Here is a 22543-nt window from a genome sequence, read left to right as displayed (position 1 = left end):
GTGTTGAACACATGCCATTCAGGAGGAAGACCTCCAAGGGAAATGAGAGTGAGCTCCTTGTCAGCAATAGATTCACCAATCAAAAGAAGATCATTTTTATCTCGGCAATCCTCATGAAGTGGGATTGAATATCCTCACCTTTTCCCTTCTTTATATCCTTCATCTTATTCTTGAGGAAAAGAATTTGATTTGCATTGCTAGATTTGAGCATGCCAACCAACCTGTCATATATCTCTTTTGATGTATTCAAATCGGAGATGCAAGTAACTAAGTGCTTATGAATAGAATCCCTGATGATCTTCTTGGCTTTGACTTCATCCTTCTTGTACTTTGTCTTAGCAACAGCCGATGCATTTGAAGGAGGCTCCAGAATCTTTCCCTACACATAATCCATGACATCTTGCTCTTCTAAAGACAAATCAAGATACATCTTCCATGCATGATAATCAAAATTATCATGAAACTTATCATCAGACTTGAAGTAGGATGTGGTGGCCATTAAGACTTGTTCTTGATCAGTGATTTCTCTTCACTCTTGCTTGGACTTTGTCTTCACCTCAGCTCTGGTACCATGTTAATTTTAGGATAACAGTGGTATGTTCTATGCTTAGAGAAATTTTACTTCAATTTTATTTATTAGCCCAATATCATATCCAGTATAACAATTACATCAACATGATAGTAAAATGCAAATAGAACATAAACAATAACAATAGAAGACAAGCCAACACAAGAGGACATGAGATATGGCACCAATCAGGCACAAACCCCAATGTGGGGAAACCCTTGATCAGTTCTTCTTATAATTCTTCAAAATTTCAGCAGAGAGAGTACAATTTACAATATTCACTTGCCCAAACTAATCAGTCAAAACAGCAAAAACAGAAAGCCCTAACCAGAAATTCAACGCTGATCAACAGGGCTGAAATTGACCTCCAAAACAACTCAGTTAACCTTGGTCAACTCGACTTCCAACAACAAGATAATGTAGCCCAAAACAATCCAAAAATAACCAATCAAATTTGGTCAACAAAAGACAACGCATAAACCTGAATTAGGGCGATCAACGCAGGGGTCAAACTATCTCGGTTTTTGTGCCCAAAACAGCGGCCTGCCCTACTAGAAGTCTCCCTCACAAAACCAAAGTCAACGTTGGTCAAAGTCAACCTCCTGAAATTTCGGCTTCCTGAAATTTCAGCCTCCTGAAATTTCGATCAAATCTAGTCAACGCATCAACTAGAAAATCAAAGCTTCCTTCATACATGTGGAGAGAGAGAGAAGCCCATAAATCTGTACCCAATCAAGATGATAGAGAGAAAGATGAATGAGTGATGCCAAAATGAGGAGGTTCCTTATATTTATAGGCTAACGTTGAGGATGAATAGACATGTCTATTGGGCTTCTAAGCCTACATGAGTTTGTTGGTCGACCTTGACAATTTGTCCATAATCAAAATAAATTCATAACTTCATTTGTACATCTCAGAATGGGATGATCTTTAGATCAATCCTACACCTCTCAGAAAGAGGAATCCAAGGAAAATACCAGTTGCCTCATAAAAGTTGTCCAAGTTGATGTTTGAACCTAGTTTCCAAATTTAACAAGAACACTCTTCTCCATATGGTCAACTTGATGACAATGTTGAAGGCTTATTAGGAATTTCACCAACATCTTTAGAGTCATTAATTCCTTTATCAACTTTTTGAATATATGTTCAATGCCCCTTCAAATATTTGACAAGAAATCCAACACTCACAATTGAATTGCCTTTAAATAATAAGGAATATGAAAGGTGATGTCCTATTCATCTGATAAGTGTTTATTGTTGAATTGCAACTTTCCCAAGGTCTAACAATTGTTGTGGAAAGATTATTCTTTAGGCTTTTAACTTTCTCCATAAATCTAGGAATATTTTTCTTTAGACACTTCAAAAGAATAAATTTTAAGTTCACAATCACCTAGAATTCTGTGTGCACTATTTTGAGTTTTGCCATCTTTGGTTTGTTGGTGGTCTTTATCAAAATGTATTATCATTAAGTCATATTCTGAATCATTGCTTAAGTTTTAACAAATCATCATGATTAACCATGTTGTATATTAGGAATTTATGTCACAATAAGCATAACTACCAACTTGCCATCCTTTATGTTCTCAATTTGCAGTTTTACTATCTCATACTTTTTTTCACTCAATGATTGTTTGAGTGATTCTATTAATGGATACTTATGCCCATTTACATACGAACATAGCAACACTACTTTTTTTCACTCAATGATTGTTTGAGTGATTCTATTAATGGATACTTATGCCCATTTACATACGAACATAGCAACACAATTATTTAGAGATGATATTTTTTCTAATTCATTTAGACATTATATGCTTAACAATTCAAGATGTTGTTGAGTGTGTTTTCTTTAATTAAATTTTCCACAATGTACACAATGTGGTTCCTTAATATGTCAACTTCCTGGACATAATCATGGAAGGATTCAAGGGGTTCTTTGACTTCCTTATTTGCATGCTCCAAATGTTTTCCTTCTTTCCCCATTTGAAATCTCTAATTGTCTCACAATAATTTGTCGTTGCTTAATATAGTCACAATAGCTTTGAATGTCGAGAACTACTAATCATGCACTCAAAAGTGTTATTCCACCTATCTGTTATTATCACAAATTGAGTTCAATGGCTTTGGAACTCATGAGTTTTACTTGAACCTACTACAATAAAAAAGGGAACGACTTTCATAATCAAATTTAGGAAGGCCTTCTTGATCATTTTAATTTAAAAACCCCTAATTGAATTTGAAAAGTTTCTTGCAACTCAACCCTTGTGACCTATATAGTAGATTTGACTTCGTTCTATACTAAATTTCACTCAATGACTTAAATTGCACTTGCATAGAAGACTCTGAAATTGATGCATGAATATTTTCCAATCCACAAAAATCTGAGATATAAAAAAATTTCAAAAATTTAATTGCCACAAACATTATTGTCATTTACACACTTAATTGCCAAAAAATCAACGTGTTTGTTATTTTGCTCAAGTAACAACTAACTTCTGAAACTAAGCAAAAATAACTATAAAAATTCTAAAACATTCACCATCACATACAAAGCACTCCTAATACATTCACCATCACACACAAAGCACTCCTAATGTACCTATAATCTAGTTACTAAAATTTTGAATAGTTTTGAGACAAAACCACCACCAATAAATAATATTAATTTTATTAATATTAATATAGCAAAAACTTATCACATAAGAATACAACCAACAATGACAATGAATGCTAATTTGTACTCTCCAAAGTTGTTACAAATTCATAGTATATTCATTTTTAACCAAAACTTTTCAAGAAAGACAAAATCAGAAATCTGATAACACATATGTTTCAAATCAGCTGGACATGGGATGTTTGAATGTATTCTGTAAGATCAAAACACATTTGACATTGACAAAAAGCCAAAACCCATTTGCCCTCAAATATTTACCAAGAGGGACATCTGGAAAAAAATGCTGCGAACCTGTTGCATTGCTGGTGATTCCTTCTCCACAGGCGCGCGCGACGGCTTCGAACCTGTTGCCTAGCTGGCTATTCCTTCTCCACAAGCACGCGCGTCGGCTTCAAGCAAAAATTACACACGGCACCTCTTTTTCGCTGGCGTCTGATGCAGATGGGGACTCTTCTCGTCACTGCATCCATCATCATGCGTAAGCCCTGATTTGACCTACTGCTTCAGTCGCATCGAATGACAGGATTTTCCAGATTCCTTTACACAATAAACTTCCTGGTGTGCTACTCAGATGCAATTGATGGAATTTTGAATAGGCATTTGTAGTTTCCTTGCAGCATCGCCCTGATTTTATCTATCCTCTGCTCTTGACAGCTCCCGGTAATTTTTCTTAACAAATTCAAAGTTTCGACTTGGCTCCGTAAAGAATGGCCTGCATTCTATTTAACGTGTACATGCCTGCAACTTCCTGTACTTATTTGACTTTAATGTACGCTAGAAATGGCACCTCTGTCCCTTCTAAGCTTGGATACTTTGGTTTCAATCACAAATGATTGCATTCCAACTTAGGGTTTGGAAGATGATAGGAAAAGCTTGCAAACACTTAGAAAATATAAACAGCTAACAAGCTGATATTCAAATTTAAAAAGTTGATATTCAAATGTAGGCTTCTGATTTATATTTTGAATATTTCAAACACTTCAGGTAGAAATCACAGATATTGATATTGGTATAGGGAAATAATTAATTTAATCTTAATTGATTTAAATGTAAATAGATAAATATTGATATTATTATTATTCAGTCTTGAACTAATTAAAATAGTGATAAATATATATTTTATTTAATCTGGAACTAATTAATTAAAAATATATTTTAATTATAATTTAAATAATTAAATATATATAAAAATATAATTAAAATCCTAGAAAAATAACTTTGACTAAATTAAATATATAAATAAAGAATTAGAATTAGAATTTAAATATATATAAAAATATAAATTAAAATCCTAGAAAAATAACTTTGACTAAATTAAATATATAAATAAAGGATTATAACTGGAATGAGGTTAGGGATAACGGTAATATTAACCTTAAAATAAATTTAAATGAAAATAACCTATAAGTCAAAAGAGAAATATAATTTTATTATTATTATTATTATTATTATAATTTATAAAATAAAGAATTAATTTAATCTTAATCGAAATATATATATATATATATATATTAACTAATTAAAAATAATAATATTAATATTGACTTCTAAAAATAAGTGTGTGTGTATATATATATATATGTATGTGGGATAATAAGTCACTCCATAAATAGAGGCTAAGAATAATAATTAAAACAAGGGAGACAATAATAATAAGAAAATCAACAAAAAATATCCTCTAAGCCAACACAGGAATAAAAATTAAGAATTAATAAAATTATAAAATGAAGGAAAAGGGGAATCAATAAAACTCAAGCATAAATCATAAAAAACTAAAATCAAGGAGATAAAAAGAAAAAACATGGAAATTGACAAAACCTCTAGACCAAGAAGGAGAAAAAACTAAGATGAAAGGGCAGGCATCCAACAACTACTAATTTTCCATCTGTCATCCCTGTTTAGAATACTTGATCTCCTCTCAATTTCAATGGCTTCTCTAAACTTACGATGATGAATATGAGAAATCTTCGCAATAACCTTAGCCTCCTCAATGCATATATGATGTTTAGTCTTCTCGGCATGTTCAACCAACGCTAAAGAGCGAGCCCTCCCATGTTTGATGTCGACTGTGTGTTCCTTAATTCTCTAATTTATAGACCAGCCAGTTTCACCAATGTATGAGGTACCACAAGAACACGGGATGACATAAACACATTTCATATCCATTGGGTTCACTGGGTCTTTAACAGATTTTAAGGAACTTCTAATGATGTTGAGGGGTCTAAAGGTTGAGGGAACATTATGCTTCTTTAGGATTCTCGCAATCTTGTCTGTGGTCCCTTGGATGAAAGGGAGATGAACCCCTGAATTACGATCACTAGGGTATTTCTTAACCTTAGGACCTTTGCTAGCTTTGAGGAAAGCTTTAAGACCTTGTTTCCTACTATATCCATTATTAACAAAAACATTAAGGAGATGGGTTTTTTCTTTGGAGAGGTGGTCTTCGTCAGAAATTCTCAGTGCCCGAGTAGCTAACGTGTTGAGAACACCTAGCTTTTGAGCAGGGAAATGATGAGATTTGGCATGAAAATATTGCTCAGTATGAGTTTTCTTCCGAAACCCCTAGTGGAGAAAGAGCCACCATCCTTCATCAAAATGAGGACATCAAGGAAAGGTAGGCAACCATTAACTTCTTCCTCCATGGTAAACTTTATGGAGTTAGACTGATTATTAAGATGTTGGAAAAAGAAATCTAACTTTTCTTGACCGTGCGACCAAATGGTGCAGGTGTCATCCACAAATATTTTCCAAATCTTGGGTTTAAATTGAGCTGAGGTCAAAGCTTTGGATTCAAAGTCTTCCATAAACAAATTAGCAACAATAGGCGACAAGGGGGAGCCCATGGCCACACCACAGGTTTGTTCATAGAACTCACCTTCAAAAAGAAAAAAGTATAAGCGAGGCAAATCTCGATTAATTTAGCAGTGTCGGAATCAGTGAGACGATAAATGACCTCAATGGCTTCCTTATGGGGATGCTAGTGTAAATGGAGACTACATCAAAACTAACAAGCTTGTCTCTCGGATCAAATTTCATATCCCTCATCTCATTGACAAACGAAGAGGAGTCTTTGACAAATGACTTTGTAAGGCCAACAAGGGGCTTGAGCTTCATGGGCAATTATTTAGCTAGAAGATAGGTTGGACCACATATGGTGTTGACAATGGGTCTAAGAGGGACCCCCTCCTTATGGATTTTTGGAAGCCCGTAGATCATAGGAGTGATAGGGCTACTCTTGATAAGCTTGTGTCTAAAGGAGCCAACAATGCTACTGGACTTTATAGCCAAAGCAATCATTCTAGAGATCCTCTTCAAGGGATTCTTGTCAAGTTTTCTGCATCTTCCACTATTATATAGGTGATCTAACATATTCTTCTGATAATCCTCCTTATCAAGGATTACAGCGGCCCCACCTTTGTCAGGTTTGAAGACAACGATGTCCTGGTTCATGTTTAAATATTTGAGGGCCTCAAACTCATCCTTGCAAATGTTATTGTTAGGGGGTTTAGCTTTCCTAAGAATAACAACACAGTCTTGCCGAATAATATCTTTAGTATTATCCGATAAGCCCCTGATCCCAAATTTGATGTCACACATGATGTCATCCACTGGGATTTTCTTAGGAGTAACAGCAAAATTTAACCCCTTCTCTAAAAGTCTAAAGGCTAGAGGGGCAAAGGAAAAACTAGACAGGTTGACTACCTTATTATTATGAGAAGGAGGATTGTTATATTATTATTATTCACGTATTCAGTTTTACAACATTATTCTTGATAATATTAAGCATTACATCGTCATCATCATTATTATTATTATTATTATTATTCTCTTCACTATTGTTATTATTATTAAAACACAAGAGGGAGTATATCTTATTTATTATTAGACATTCAGTTTTGCCTTTGATTGTTTATTAGTTTATCTTTTTATTTTTTTTATTTTTTTTCTTTTTTATTTACTTTTTGAATTTTTTTCCCTTTTTCTATTATTTCTATTTTCATGAATTATAGTTTTTCTCCAAGATGAGAAATTTTAAAGAAGAAAAAATAATAAAAAAACTTTTTCCAATAATTTTTTTAGTTACTTTATTTTTTTATTATCTTCTTTATAGTAAAATAATTAAAAAATATTTTATATATATATATATATATATATATATATATATATATATATATATATCTTAAGTCTTATTATTTTTAATTTGACTTATATATTTTTTGGTTTTATCTATTTTTTTTTCTCTATTTCCAATTCCAATTATATTAATAATAATTTTTTCTTGTTAACACATAGCTTTTATAATTAATAACTATTATCATAATTAGTTATTAGTTTTTACAATTTTGTGAACATTTTTTCTTAATTTTATTAACAAGGTTTTATTTATGTATAGTTATTGAGCATTTTTTTCCTAACTTTGTTGAATTTGTTTTATTTATGCATAGTTTTTATCATTTTTGCTTCGAAATATATCAAGAATTCAAGAAATTGATGTTATAACAAGAAATTGAATTTAAGAATTCAAGAAATTGGTCTTCTTGAATTCAAGAAGGTATATTCTTCTCTTTTTTTTTGTGATTAACCTTTGTTGTTCTTCGAGGTCAAAGGATTTGAAACTCCAGCTAGAGATTACAAGGATCTCTCTTTGAAGTTCCATAATTGCTTCAAGTCGCTAGAGATTAGCTTTCAATTTCTCATTTGTTTCAACTAGTTTGTTAAAGTTGTTTTATCTTCTTTTCTCAAACCAAACATAGAAGACATGCCAAAAGTTAATGTGTGAATTTTGTTAAAGCGGTTTACTGCAACTTTGTTCCTAGTTTTATTCAAAGTTATCGTGTCAAATTCATCCATTTTAATACTAAATCAAAAATCATACACAAAAGTGTAATATTTAGAAAATATTTGAAAATGGCTAATCATATATTTTATTTATTTTAATAATTAATTTTTTTTAATGTTTTTTATATTTTCACGATACAAAATGTTTCATTCAAAGTATCATTCAAAGTCACTGTGTCAAATTCAATCATTTTAATATTAAATCACAAATCATAGACAAAAGTATAATATTTAGAAAATATTTGAAAATGGCTAATGATATATTTTATTTATTTTTAATAATTATATATATATATATATATATATATATATATATATATATATATATATATATATATATATATATATATATATATCCACGAAATGTTTAGGAACTAAATATTTTGATTAGAAACTAAGTGTTTTGATATTCATCTATAGTTACTAGTGATTTAAACTTTGTTAGTCATAATTTAGTTGTTAAATTAATAGTAAAATGCTTGTTATTAGGAATTATTTATAAATACTAATTAACTTGTTTTTACAATTTAATTTTAAAAAATAATTTAATATTAAATCACAAATTATAGATCGTTCCAACTCCATCTTTCTCTTCATTAGAAAAAAAATCATATTTAAAACGGGAGGCCATTTGAGAGATAACATTAAAAGATTTGTTCCATATTGCCATGCCTTTACTGCCATGAACTTTGTAGGAGACAATTGGTTGTGCAAATCAAGTTTCTTGGAATTGACACCTCACTGAGTTGAAACTAAAGTTTCTCCATATCAATTTGAACCAAACACTACCAAAGAAATAAAGTTATAAAGTTTCATTACAACCAATGAGGTAGGGTGTTCACCAAAAAGCAACATTTTCACTAGACTATCAAAGAAATAAAGTTATAAAGCTTCATTACAACTAATGAGGTAGGGTGCTCACAAAAAAAACAACATTTTAGCACAACATTTTCACTTTCAGTTCTATTGTTTTTATGAAGGCTTTAATTGATCATTTCACATCATGTTAGTAGTTCATACTCAAATAAGCTATATTTAAACTAAGCGGCAGGTACTAGCTATTACGTAGCACTTGTTTATAACCAATCTAGATCTATCATAATTTGGGATCTACCTCAAGGAAAATTTTAAGGATGGAAAATTTTCTTGAAGTTTAAAAACATTGGCGAATCTCACTAATCCCTAATATGCAAACTATAAATTTTTTAATGATATATTTGCAAAATTATTCAAATTTATAATGATTTTATATATAGCCTCAAGAGATTTGATCCCTCATTTGATAAATCCCAAATTAAGTTGAATATAGGCTAATTTAATTATTAAATATAATTATTAAAAAAAAAAATTGATCGAGTCAAAATGTTAAACAAAACATTGCATTACAACATCTCTAACATACTCACCTAGATAGCACCTTTAGCACAATAAATCAGGAGAAGTTAAACGTTTAAGAAAGATAGTTGGCTAGTAGTGTCTGATTATATGAAAATAATGACTTGCGTATATAAGCTTATATGCATATTTGGTTTACTATTTTCTATTGATGCCTCTTTTAAGTGAAAAGTAGAGAGTATATAAAAACACAACAAAAATTGGTTTGTCAATGAGCACTACTAAGATCCCTCGGTACAATTTTTCATAAATATAGAAAGTGAGAAAAACCTTGAGGGAAAAAAATCTTCCCAAAAAAGAGTAAACAACATATAAACAACACAAAAAATATGTGAAGGAAGAAAGACTTGAGAGGATCCCCAAGGAATAGGTTCATTCACCCTGAGCATCACTTGCAATTGAGGAAAATGAGGTGATGCCAAAGGTTTAGTGAAGATGTCGACAATTTTCTTTCAGTAGGAAAATAGTCTAAGCTAAGAATACCATCCTGGATGAGTTGCCAAATGAAGTGCGTGTGAATATCAATGTGTTTTTCTGTTGATGCTCCACTAGGTTGCAAAAAAAGGGCATGGTACTCTAATTATCTCACTAAAGAGTAGTGGGATGATCTAACTAAAGACCAAACGTTTTTATCAGTTGTCAAAGCCAAAGAACCCCTTGAGTAGCAAGAAATGCAACATGATACTCAATTTATTTAGAAAATAATGCAATTAAGTATTTATTGCAAGACTAGACAATAGGAGTAGAACCAATGTAATAAAAAAAACTAGAGAAAGACTTCTCATCATTAACTGAACCAACCCTATCTAAGTTAGTGAAGCCCACGAGCTAAGATGCATTAGAGGTGTGCTAAATGCCAAAATTGATAGTTCCCTGAATGTACCTTATATAGTATGCTTTGTTGCCTTCTAATGACTCTCATGAGGATCTTGAGAGGATTGAGAAACAAGCCCAAATTCAAAGGAAATGTTAGGGTGTGTGTAAGCTGAATACATGAGACTCCCAACCAATTAACTATATAGTGAAGGGTTAACACATGATGAAGCATAGTTGGGAGAAAGTGTAACACCTAACTAAAATAGAGTGGGCATAGGCTTGTAATCAACCATGCCAATATGTTGAAGTAAATCATATGCATGCTTCTATTAAAAAATGGAGATCGCTTCTAAAAATTAAGGGATATACAGACCAAGATTTGTTTTAACATAGGATCAAGGTATGTCATATCGAAACTATTTCATCATGCTTGCTAAACAGATTGAATGATAGATGAGAAGTTGCATGTGAAAATAAAATCATACACGTGCAAAACAACAATTGAAACATCAAACACTGCTTCTTAATGTATAGTATAGGATCATAATGGTAATGATGGAAACCTACAAAAATCTGTTAAATGTCCATATTTTCATACCAAGCTTAGGGAGCTTGTTTGAGACCATACTGTGAACATCAGAGCCTACAAATAAGTGAAGGATCCTATAAAAAACTAAGAGGCCAATCCATGTAGGTTTCCTCATGCAAATCACCATATAGAAAATCACTCTTCACATTCATTTGATAGGCTAGCCAACTTGGAATGAAACAAGAGAAACCACTAGATATACATAATCCATCTTGGCAACAGGGGAGAAGGTCTCAAAATCATTGATAGAAAATCCTTGGCCATAATATGTGTCTTGTGCTTTTTTACAAAGATATTTGATATATATTTGGTAATTGATTCTATATACCCATTTATAATAAACCAACTTTCATTCCTTGGGAAGCGGAATAAGATCCCATGTGTGATTCTTTAGCAAGGAAGAATACTCCTCTATCATGGAAACATACCATTTTGGCATGCCAACAACAGTAAAAAAAAATTGTGAATTGGTTGAAATGCCATGACTCAAAAGAGAGACATTTGTTATCTATGTGTTATGAAATTTGCGCCATAAAAATGATTAGAAACCATTAATTACATTCTTCTTCAAGGGGGGCACCTCCTTTTACAATTAATACAATGTACAAGACAATATTTGATGTCTCTAAGACTAGGTTTTATATATATATATATATATATATATATATATATATAGACAAAGGGTACAATTATAATAAAACGGGACCATGAGAAGTTCTAGCCTACATAATAATATAATAATAATCATCACTCAATATCTAGGGCTTAATAAAGGGTTTTAGGGTTAACATGGACCTTATATAGGGCTTAACATGTCACTCCCCTTGAAAAATGTGTTGTCATCAACACTTGACTATTGTGGGTGTTTCGATATGAACAACTCATCTTCCCATGTCGTTTCTTCCAATGGTATCTTCTTCCATATGATGATGTACTTAGTAATTGTTCGATTTCTCAATTGCTTAGTCCTTGTTGCCAAGATTGTTTTTGGTTTTATTACTATTTTCCCTTCTTCATTAATCTTTGGTAGAATAGTTTGGATTATGATCTTCTCACTTATTACCTTATATGAGCAAGAAACATGGAAGACTGGATGTACATGTGAAGATGGAGGCAAATCCAATATGTAAGTCATGCTTCCAATCCTCTGCAACACCTTATAGTTACCATAATACTTTGGTGCTAATTTATTGTCCTTATTTTTTTGCTTGAGGGGCATCTATTTGTATGGTTGTAGTCTCACAAATACCCAATCCTCCACTTCAAATTCCCTTTCATTGTGATGTTGATTTACTTGTTGTTTCATCCTATTTCGTGCCATATCCAAGTTATCCTTCAATTTTTTTAGAACATCTTGTTGGTGTCTATTGACAGTGTTGGACCCACCAACATGTTAGGGGATCTCCCCAGTAAGAAGTCCCAACTAGACCTCAAACTGTTTGGAGTAGGAGTCCCAGCAGTGGGTAGTACAATAGTGCCCTGACTGCGGTAGTGCGCAGAGGTAAGTATGATAACTTTGTCAGAAGAAAGTGTGTGACCTTGCAACGAGTCAAGTGAGATGAATGGGGGTTCTAACACATGGAGGGGAAGAGGAAGTGTGTCCCTTAGAATCCTGTAATAGTACGCAGCCTGAAAGGAACACATGAGCAGAATGGCATCACAAGCTAGAAAGCGGAATATTCCACAAACTAAAGTGACAAGTTAAACCAACAACACGTCTGCAACAAGATTCATACAATTGCATACAAAATAGTTCATACACAAATGCGTAAGTTAAATAACATACATTGCTAAAGTAACCAGAATAGTCAAACTACAATAACAACATATGCATGAAAATGTGCTAGCTTTGTTATATATATTAAGTGAAAGTTCCATCCATACATATACCATTGACAACCACTAGCCCCAATAGTGGAACATTACAGTCAACACCGCTTGCTCCTCCAAAGAGATGTACTCACTCTACGTTGTGGAGAAGCCAAGGCTCGTCACAATACTCTCCAAGCCTTCTCTAAGCAATGCCTAGCCAAAAGCTTGGCTCCCAAAATCCTATTCTAGTTATTAGGTTCTATATATAGCAAAGGGTGGGGTGACCCTTGACATTCCCCTTTGACTCTTGGAATACCCTCATGACTCTTCACATTACATAGTGATTGTTCACATTCCACTAGTGACACTTGGAATTTCACTTACAACATATTTACAATAATACAATTTCCACATATACCCATGTGGGAAAAAATAGGCTTGAGTCAACCTAACAAGACAAACAACATCACTCGGGGTCTTGGGGAAAGACCAACTTGATAACCTCCTCGCGGTGGTCTTTGGTGATGAACTGATACCAAGCTTGGTACTGTGCTATCATGTCCCCGTACTATTTGGTGATGTCTTTATCGAAGCGAACTCTCGCCTCCATGGATTTAGCTATATGGTTATGAAACATTTGTCCATCTCATCTTGAAGCATGCATAATGCTATCCTGAGTGTGTTTGGACCACCGATGTACTTCTGCATGTTCTCTGCGCTCAGCTGCAAGTCATCACTAGTGGCTTTGCGCATCAACTGCTCTATGTACTTGTCGAGCTCCAGCATGACTTGGTTGTTCCTCATGGCTTGAGTGAGGGTTCCGATGGAAGGGATCTTTTCTTTCCTCACTATGACATACAGACTCCTATACGACTGTGCATAGGAAGCCTCAATGCTGGTGATGAGCAGAGAGAGTTGGTCATAGTTCCAGATCAACATTTGAATCTGTGCTTTGTCTAGCTCTACCTGCGATTTCATCATCTTGTGCAAGTAAAGTGGGGCCCCTTTGTACCTCATTGTCCATTCCTGTACATGCGCAATGGTAGTGTGGATGTCTTTGAGAGTTTGGGTTGTCTTTGCACACTGCTGCTGAAAACCGTATAGATGGACAACCGCTTTGTGCACGGTGACAAATCTTCTATACAATGTCTACATGGTGGTCTCCAAAGTTGATATCTCCGCAAGTATTGCTTTCTTCATTTCTGCCATAGCGGATCTTGCGGACTGCTTTGTTCTTTGCCTGGCCTCTTGCAAGTCCTTCACCATCCGATCATTCTCTTCTATCAAGAACTTGACCGTCAAACTCGTGGCTTCTGCATAAGCCTGAGAAGCCTCGGCCATGGCAGCTAGATGTCTTCTAACATTTGATACAATCACCCTTTCCTCTATGTGCGTAGGTGATGTGTGATCATCCAGGAGCTGATTTCTACGTGCATGTACAAAATTGTGTTGTAACTTTTCGAATGACAGATTGTACACATCCATCTCCAGATCATCATCAATGAGAACAACCTCTCCTTGCTTGCTCGGGACTGGTTTTGATTCTGGAGGTGGCGGGGACTGTGGTGTGACCACAGATGCTCTCGGCATGAGATTGGTGTCTTGGTCATGTGGCTCTAGTTCCATCTCCATGTCCATTGCCTCAACCGTCTACTCAACCTATTGAGAAGATTCCTGAACCTGTACCTACACACCCTCTTCTTCATCTGTTGGTTTTCCTACTGTCTCAACTTGTATAGGCGTAGTTTTCTCTGTTAGTGCGCCTTGCCTTTCCTCATGTTCATGTTTCTTCTTTTCTTCCCTTTCTCTCCTCCTAATCTCTTGCTATGCTTTCAACTTCTTTTCTGTTACTTGCAACTTCCTCTCTGCATCTTCCAACCTTTCCTTATCTCTCTTCCTCCGTTCTACTCTCCTTTTGCGTTATCACCTCTTTTCCTCTATCTCCAAATCTACTTTCTCAACAAGAGAATCTTCTCTGAACATGTAGCTTTTCTCAGCCTCTGCTCTCTCGGCAATCTTCCTCTTGCCTTTGTCTTACGCCAGTTTGCTACTCGTTGTTGTTGTTGTTGTTTCTTCCTGTGGTGTTGTTGCCCATTCTACAACTATACTGACTAGTTCATTGAGCCTAGAGGAATTATAGAAATACCTCCAAGGATCTTCCTCTCGCCAATGACATGCCCCATGGATCCATGGGTAATACACCTTCACACAGTGGTTCTTGCATATGCAGTGGGGATCATATGGATTGAAACTCTTGGTGTTGAACCCAAACTTCTTCAAGTCCTCAGCCTCGACATCCACATCCTTCAAGGTACAGATCTCGTACAACCCAATTCGCAAAGGAAGAGTAGGCCATGTTTCCTTCTTCCTCCTATGCATTCCTGTTGATAACCCTATGGAGATGTGGTATGCAACCTCTTGCATGACCAGCTTGTTTGTGGCAAACCTCGATAGCTCATGCGAAGGCTTCTCCATGCCAAACATCCTAATGAAGGTGCCACTGGGTGAGGCATACCAATATGAAATGTTAAGCAATGCCTGCATCGCTTCTTGGGACATGCAAGGTGGATCATGTTCGAATATCATCTTGTACAGCGGGGTGATGAAGTGGTCAAACAACCTCGCCATGACTCCTCGGTAGCTGCACTCAGAGAGCAACTTGCAATAGATGTTCACAACATCCTCTGATGGTGTCCATGTCCAACCCATGCCAGGGAACTGCTGCTAGGCACAAATTTCTTCAAGCAGGGATGCGTACATAAATAATCCTACTTTCTCATCCTTAGGCAGACTCTAACATTCGACACATGCACTTTCAGTTGAAGATCCAACATGTCGAACTAGTTGAATGGCCTTCCTTCATTTTCCAACTGCTCCGACATAACTACCCAACTCTGCGGGAAGGTCTTCGTGCTCTCTTGGTCATACAAGCGACATGCAAAGATGACCAAGAATTGCTAAGCCTTCCTGAGCAACGTCGTCTTGTAGACCTAGTTGGGTGTTGCTCTGAACTTTTATGGCTCTTTTACCCAACGCTTCATGATGTCTCTAGTGTTCACATTTATGTTGGGAGTGTAGAACAATGCATCGATATAGTTCACCGACTGCGACAAGTGATACATATGATGGTAGTTTTCCATCCTAAAGGTGGCAAGCTGTGTTCCACTAGTACTGCTCAGTATCATCGTCTTGGGATTGGTATGTGAGACAATCCAATGAATGATATTCACACACAGGAAGGCGGGGTACCTGCATGCAACCCTGTATAAGCCTGACTTGTGGATGTTGACATAGACTTGTCGATCTTCCAGATCTTCCTTGAAACTGCCTGCAAATATGTCCTTTATTTCTTGCCATGTAATCTTCATGTCCTTCTCTATGAACAGTTACATGTCTACATAGATAGGAAAGTTCATTGGCACCTGTTCAACCACATCTCCAGTGCTGCTCTCTACAATATCCTTTGATCCAACTCTCTTGGAAACCATGATGCCTGTACTGTTGAGAAGTTGTTCAACAACTGATGTACTTGGAGACAGAGAAGACACTCACGACAAGAAAATGTCAGCTTAAAAACACAAAGCACTTCAAGGATCGATCATGCAACAAACTGGGCAACTACTGGGCAAGATTTCACAGTTGTGACTCTTAGAGGTGAGGGACTGTTAGTTGGATCTGCACATTATGCAGTCCCAACTGCTAGTGAGAGGTATTGTTGACTGGAACTGCGTAGTCCAGTGTGGCTTGTTGTGGACTGGAACTGCACAATGTGTAGTTCAGTCTAGCTTGATGCTGGCTGGGTGGCTTGATGCTGGCTGGGACTGTGCATTGCATAATCCTAGTGGGAAAGACTAGGGATTGTCTCTTGGAACTAAGCGGAACACAGTTGGAGCTAGTCACTGGTAGCCTCTGTGCAATTCTTGAAGTCTAGGTAGAGCTTTGAGTTCTAGAAATGCACAGTGCATGTTGGGAGAAGCTAGATTTGAGCCAAGGCAGCCCAAATATGCCCAAGGGAAACTTGAAAACGAGTAGATATGAATGCATGAGAAAATGATGGTGTAGATCTGAGTGAATGGTCGTGCATGCAATCAAAACAAGTTCAGAAATAATTCAAACGAACAAACAACGATGTTGGTGGGGAGAGTTGCCACAACGACGACCATTAGTGTAAAAACGGGGTCATGCATGCGACGCTCAAGAAAGACAATGCAAAAACTTCAAACAATACTTCTACAAGTTAAAACAAACTAAAATGCCAACGGTTGTTCAATGAAACATGAAAAACAACACTGACACAAGCCAAGGAAACAAAAGTGACAATAAAAGTAGAAAATGACTTGAAAAGCAAAACATACCTAGAAAAGTTGTGTCAATCGTGTTGAAGGTTCCTAGATGCTTCGGGAATGCCGGAGCTCTAAGATTGAATGTGAAAATGAGCTCTGGCGGCATCCATTAAATAGATTTTATCGATTTAGGGTTTATGACGCGCATGCCAAAAATATAGGAAAAAGCGACAAGTGGCAGCAGTTTATAAAATTAGCTCAAGTGTAACTCCCACTGCTAAAAATAGATCTTTGGATAAAAAAAATATAGGCATGTGCCAGCTTCATCTTGGGAATGCAACGAACCTGTTTCATAGCTAGTGATTCATTCTCCATAAGCACGCGCACGTCAATTTCGAACATGTTGCATAGCTAGTTATTCCTTCTCCATAACCGTGTGCATCGTCTTCTCCTTCACTTAAGGAAAAATTACACACGACACCTCTTTCTCACTAGCATCTGATGCAAGTGGGGTCTCTTCTCGTCACTACATCCATCATCATGCGTGAGCCCTGGATTGGACCTACTGCTTTAGTCACATGATCGAATGATGGGATTTTCGAGAAGCAATTGATGGAATTTTGAATAGGCATTTGTAGTTTCCTTGTAGCATTGCCCTGATTTTATCTATCATTTGCTCTTGAAAGCTCCCGATAATTTTTCTTAACAAATTCGAAGTTTTGGCTTGGCCCCGTAAAGAATGGCCTACATTCTATTTAATGTGTGCAAGCCTGAAACTTCCTGTACTTATTTGACTTCAATATCTGCTATAAATGGCATCTCTATCCCTTCTAATCTTGCATATTTTGGTTTCAATCACAAATGATTGCATTCCAACTTAGGGTTTGGAAGATGATAGGAAAAGCTTGCAAACAGTCAACATAAAAAAAGCTTGTTTTTTTCAATACAAGAGGGAGTATACATTATTTATAACCAGCCTAGATATATTATAATTTGGGATCTACCAAGTGCTAAGAAGGATCAAATCTCTTTTCACTTAAAGCAAAAAATGTATCTCAAGAAATTTGATTTTTCATTTGATAAATCTGGAATTAAGATGAATATAGGATAATTTAATTATTAAATATAATTCATTTAATTATAATAATTGTGTTTATGCTTTTTTATTTTATTTTATTTTGATCAAGTCAAAATGTTAAACAAAACATTACATTACAACATCCCTAACATACTCACCTAGATAGAAGTTAAATGTTTAAGAAAGATGGTTGGCTAGTAGTGTCTGATTATATGAAAATAATGACTTGTGTATATAAGCTTATATGCATATTTGGTTTACTATTTTCTATTGATGCCTCTTTTAAGTGAAAAGTAGAGAGTATATAAAAAGAAATTAAAAATGGGTTTGACAATGAGCACTACTAAGATCCCTAAGTACAATTTTTCACAAATAGAGAAAATGAGAAAAACCTTCAAGGAAAAAACTCCTCCCAAAAAAGAGTAAACAACATATAAACAACATACAAAAATATGTGAAGGAAGAAAGACTTGAGAGGGTCCCCAAGGAATAGGCTCGTTCACCCTAAGCATCAATCACAATTGAGCAAAATGAGGCAATGCCAAAGGTTTAGTGAAGATATTGACAATTTGCTTTCAATAGGAAAATAGCCCAAGCTAAGAATACCATCCTGGATGAGTTTCCAAATGAAGTTCATGTGAATATCAATGTGTTTTTGCTATCGATGCTCCACTAGGTTGAAAAAAAAAGACACAGTACTCTAATTATTTCACTAAAGAGTAGTGAGATGATCTAGCAAAAGACCAAACTTTTTTATCAGTTGTCATAGCCAAAGAACCCCCTGACTAGCAAGAAATGCAACATGATACTCAATTTCTTTAGAAGATAATGCAATCAAGTATTTCTTGCAAGACTAGACAATAGGAGTAGAACGAATGTAATAAACCAAACTAGAGAAAGACTTATAATCATTAACTGAACTAACCCTATCTAAGTTAGTGAAGCCCACGAGTTAAGAGGCGTCAGAGGTGTGCTAAATGTCGAAATTGATAGTGCCCTGAATGTACCTTATATAGTATGTTTTGTTGCCTTCTAATGACTCTCATGAGGATCTTGAGAGGATTGAGAAACAAACCCAACTTCAAAGGAAATGTTAGGGTGTGTGTAAGTTGAATACATGGGACTCCCAACCAATTGCCTATATAGGAAGGGTTAACACATGATGAAGCATAGTTGTGAGAAACTATAACACCTAACTAAAATAGAGTGGGCATAGACTTGTAATCAACCATGCATTAGAGTCTTGGAGTCCAATGCTTGATAAGGGCATCGGTTTTGAACATACACGATGGTATTTGCAGCTTCAACCCATAGGAACTTCAGAAGACCTTGATCATGAAGCATGGCACCAATTGCTTCAACAATAGAGTGATTCTTCCTTTCAGCCACACCATTCTGCTTAGGAGTGTATGGTGTTGTAGTCTCCCTCTTAATGGTAGCTTCTCTGCAATAATCTTGGAATTCATTGGATTCGTACTCGGTCCCATTATTAGTCCTCAATATCTTGGTTTTCTTCTCAGGTTGGTTTTCGATCAAGGCTTTGAAGTGTCGGAACCAGGTGAACACTTCATCCTTCTTCTTCAAGAAGTAGATCCAGGTCTTGTGAGAATAATCATCTGTAAATGTGAGATAATATAAGTATCCTCCCAAAGAGTTTACGGGCATCATACTAGCTATGTCAGATTGGATCAATTGCAATATATCTGTGGTCTTGCTATTACTTGAGGGGAATGGTCCCCTTGTAAGTTTTCCTTTGGCACATTCCGGACATACACCTTCATGCTCTACTTTGAAATCAGGCATACCTGTCACCATCTGTATCACATCGAGTAGGGCCTTATCATGAAGATGGGAAAACCTTCGATGCCATAGTTCAGATTGTAGAGATGTGTCGCAAGACATTGCTCCCAATGGACTTCCTCCAGCTTGATACAAAGTGTCAACCTTGAACCCAAGAGTAAAAGCATATTTAAAATTTCTTTTCCAAACACGTACCTTTCCATCGATCAATGTTGCCTTGAATCCTTTTTCCTCAATGGCTGAAATGGACACCTGGTTCTTCTTAAGATCACGTACATATAGTACTTCTTGCAAATGAATAGTGTTACCTTGATTAAATTGAAGGGTAACATTCCCCACTTCCTTCACGGGATAGGTGGCATCGTCTCCAAGGATGATCTCCAAGTTTGTCTCCTTTTCTATCAGATTAGAGAGGGCTACCTTGTATTCGGTGAAGTGCCTTGAGGCACCACTATTAATCAGCCAATTTCCCAAAGTGTCAGGAGGAGAGGCAGTGGGGAGGGATGATATAAGATAGTACTCTTTTTTCTTATTGTTAATAACATTTGATTCTTCATACCTAGAGTTACTTCATTTCTTTGAGGGTCGACCATTTCCTTGATGTCCCGTATTCCTTTTTCTTTTGCCGTTGGACCTGCCCCTGGAATGATTGTGATCATCATCATGTGATGTGTCCCTTCCATTTAGACACTCCCTTGCATAGTGGCCAAACTTATTGCAAACAAAGCACCTGCCCTTCCTTCCTCCCTTAGATCCATGCTTTCCATGGAAATGACCTTTAGACCCTGGATTATTTCTCCTTTTGGCATGAATGGAGAATGCAGTGGGGTCACTTCTATTAGAAGGCATTTCTTGCTCCACCATTCTTGTTTCTTGTTGAATGCATCTCGGCATCAATTCTTCAAACCCTGGAATTCGATCATTATTGAGGACAGTGGTTCTAAATACATACCACTCAGGTGGGAGTCCTCCAAGGGTGGTGAGAGTAAGTTCCCTGTCAAGAATGACTTCTCCAATCGAGAGTAGATCATTCTTGATCTCAGTAATCCTCAAGAAATAGGATTGAATATCCTCATCCTTGCCCTTCTTAATATCCTTCAACTTATTCTTAAGAAATAGAATTTGATTAGCATTACTAACCTTGAACATGCTGACCAACCTGTCGTAGATCTCCTTGGAGGTCTTCAATTTGGAGATGTAGGCCACCAAATGCTTGTCAATGGAATCCCTGATAATCTTCTTTGCTTTTACTTCAGCCCTATTTTACTTGGTCTTCACAGCAGTCGGTGCATTTAAAGGAGGTTCAGGGATTTCACCCTGAACATAGTTCATCGCTTCTTTTTCTTCCAAGGTCAAATCAAGAGACATCTTTCATCCATGATAGTCAGATTTATCATGGAGCTTGTCTTTAGCCGGGAAGTAGGAAGAGGAACCCATTGAACCTTTTTTCCTTGTCCAACTATCTTTGGTGATTTCACTTTCACTCTTGCTTTGGCTTTGTCTTCACCTCAGCTCTGATACCATGTTAATTTTAGGCAACACTGGTATGTTCTATGCTTTAGAGCAATTTTACTTCAATTTCTTTACTAGCCCAGTATAAAAAAATCAGATTAGCAATCACATCAACATGATAGTAAAATGCAGATAGAACATAAACATAAACAATAGAAGAGAAGCTAAGACAAGAGGACACAAGATGTGGCACCAGCTAGGACAAACCCCAATGTGGGGAACCCTTGATCAAATCTTATTTTAGTCTTCAATAATTCAGCAGAGAGAGATAGTGCAATTCACAAATCTGATAATTTATAACAACAGCAAAAGAGCCCTAACCAGAAAATTCAACATTGGTCAACAAGGCAGATTTGACCCTCAGCAAATCAGTCAACTTCAATGAACTTTGGCCTCCAAACAACAAGATAAAAGAACCCTCAAAACAGTCAAATTCAGCCCAGTCAAAGTTTGGTCAAACAACCCACCTGCGGTCAGCCCTAGCTGCAGCCAACGTTGGTCAATAGTCAACGTTTAGCCTCGATTGACGTGCCCAGAAATGCGGTTTGCCCAAACAGATATAGCCCTCACAAAAACGCAGTCAAAGGAGGTCAACACATGCTAGTCAACACTTGGTCAAAATGTCCAGAAATTCGGTTTCCTAAAATTTGGGCCTCTTGAAATTTCGCTCTCCTAAAATTTTGGCCTCCTGAAATTTCGCTCTCTTGAAATTTCAGACGTGTGGAGAGAGAGAGGCCCAGAAATCCATACCCAATCAATGAGGAGAGGGAGATAAGTGTGAAGATGAGTGTGTCCAAATGAGGCTAAGTCACCTTCTATTTATAGGCAACGTTTAGGATGAATAGACGTGACTGTTGGGCTTTTGAGCCTACATAAGTTTGCTAGCCGACCTTGACAATTTGACCATAATCAAAATAAATTCATAACTTCATTTGTACATGTCAAAATCGAATGATCTTTAAATCAATCCTACACCTCTCGGAGAGAGGAATCTAAGAAAAATATCAACTGTCATAAATAAGATGACTCACGTGGAGTTTGGCCCTAGTTGCCAATTTTAACAAATGTAACTAGGTTCGGTCTTCATAAATGTACTTTTGATATTTGCATTTATTCAAGAAAAGAAATATTATTTTTATAATGTATGTCAATGAGTTTCTTTCTCATTGAAATGGGT

The sequence above is a fragment of the Pinus tabuliformis genome, chromosome 7, assembly GCF_031772625.1.
Source record: "Pinus tabuliformis cultivar Carrire ecotype Pingquan chromosome 7, CPIR1, whole genome shotgun sequence".
Lineage (NCBI taxonomy): Eukaryota > Viridiplantae > Streptophyta > Pinopsida > Pinales > Pinaceae > Pinus > Pinus tabuliformis.
Note: the sequence above shows the minus strand (reverse complement) of the source record.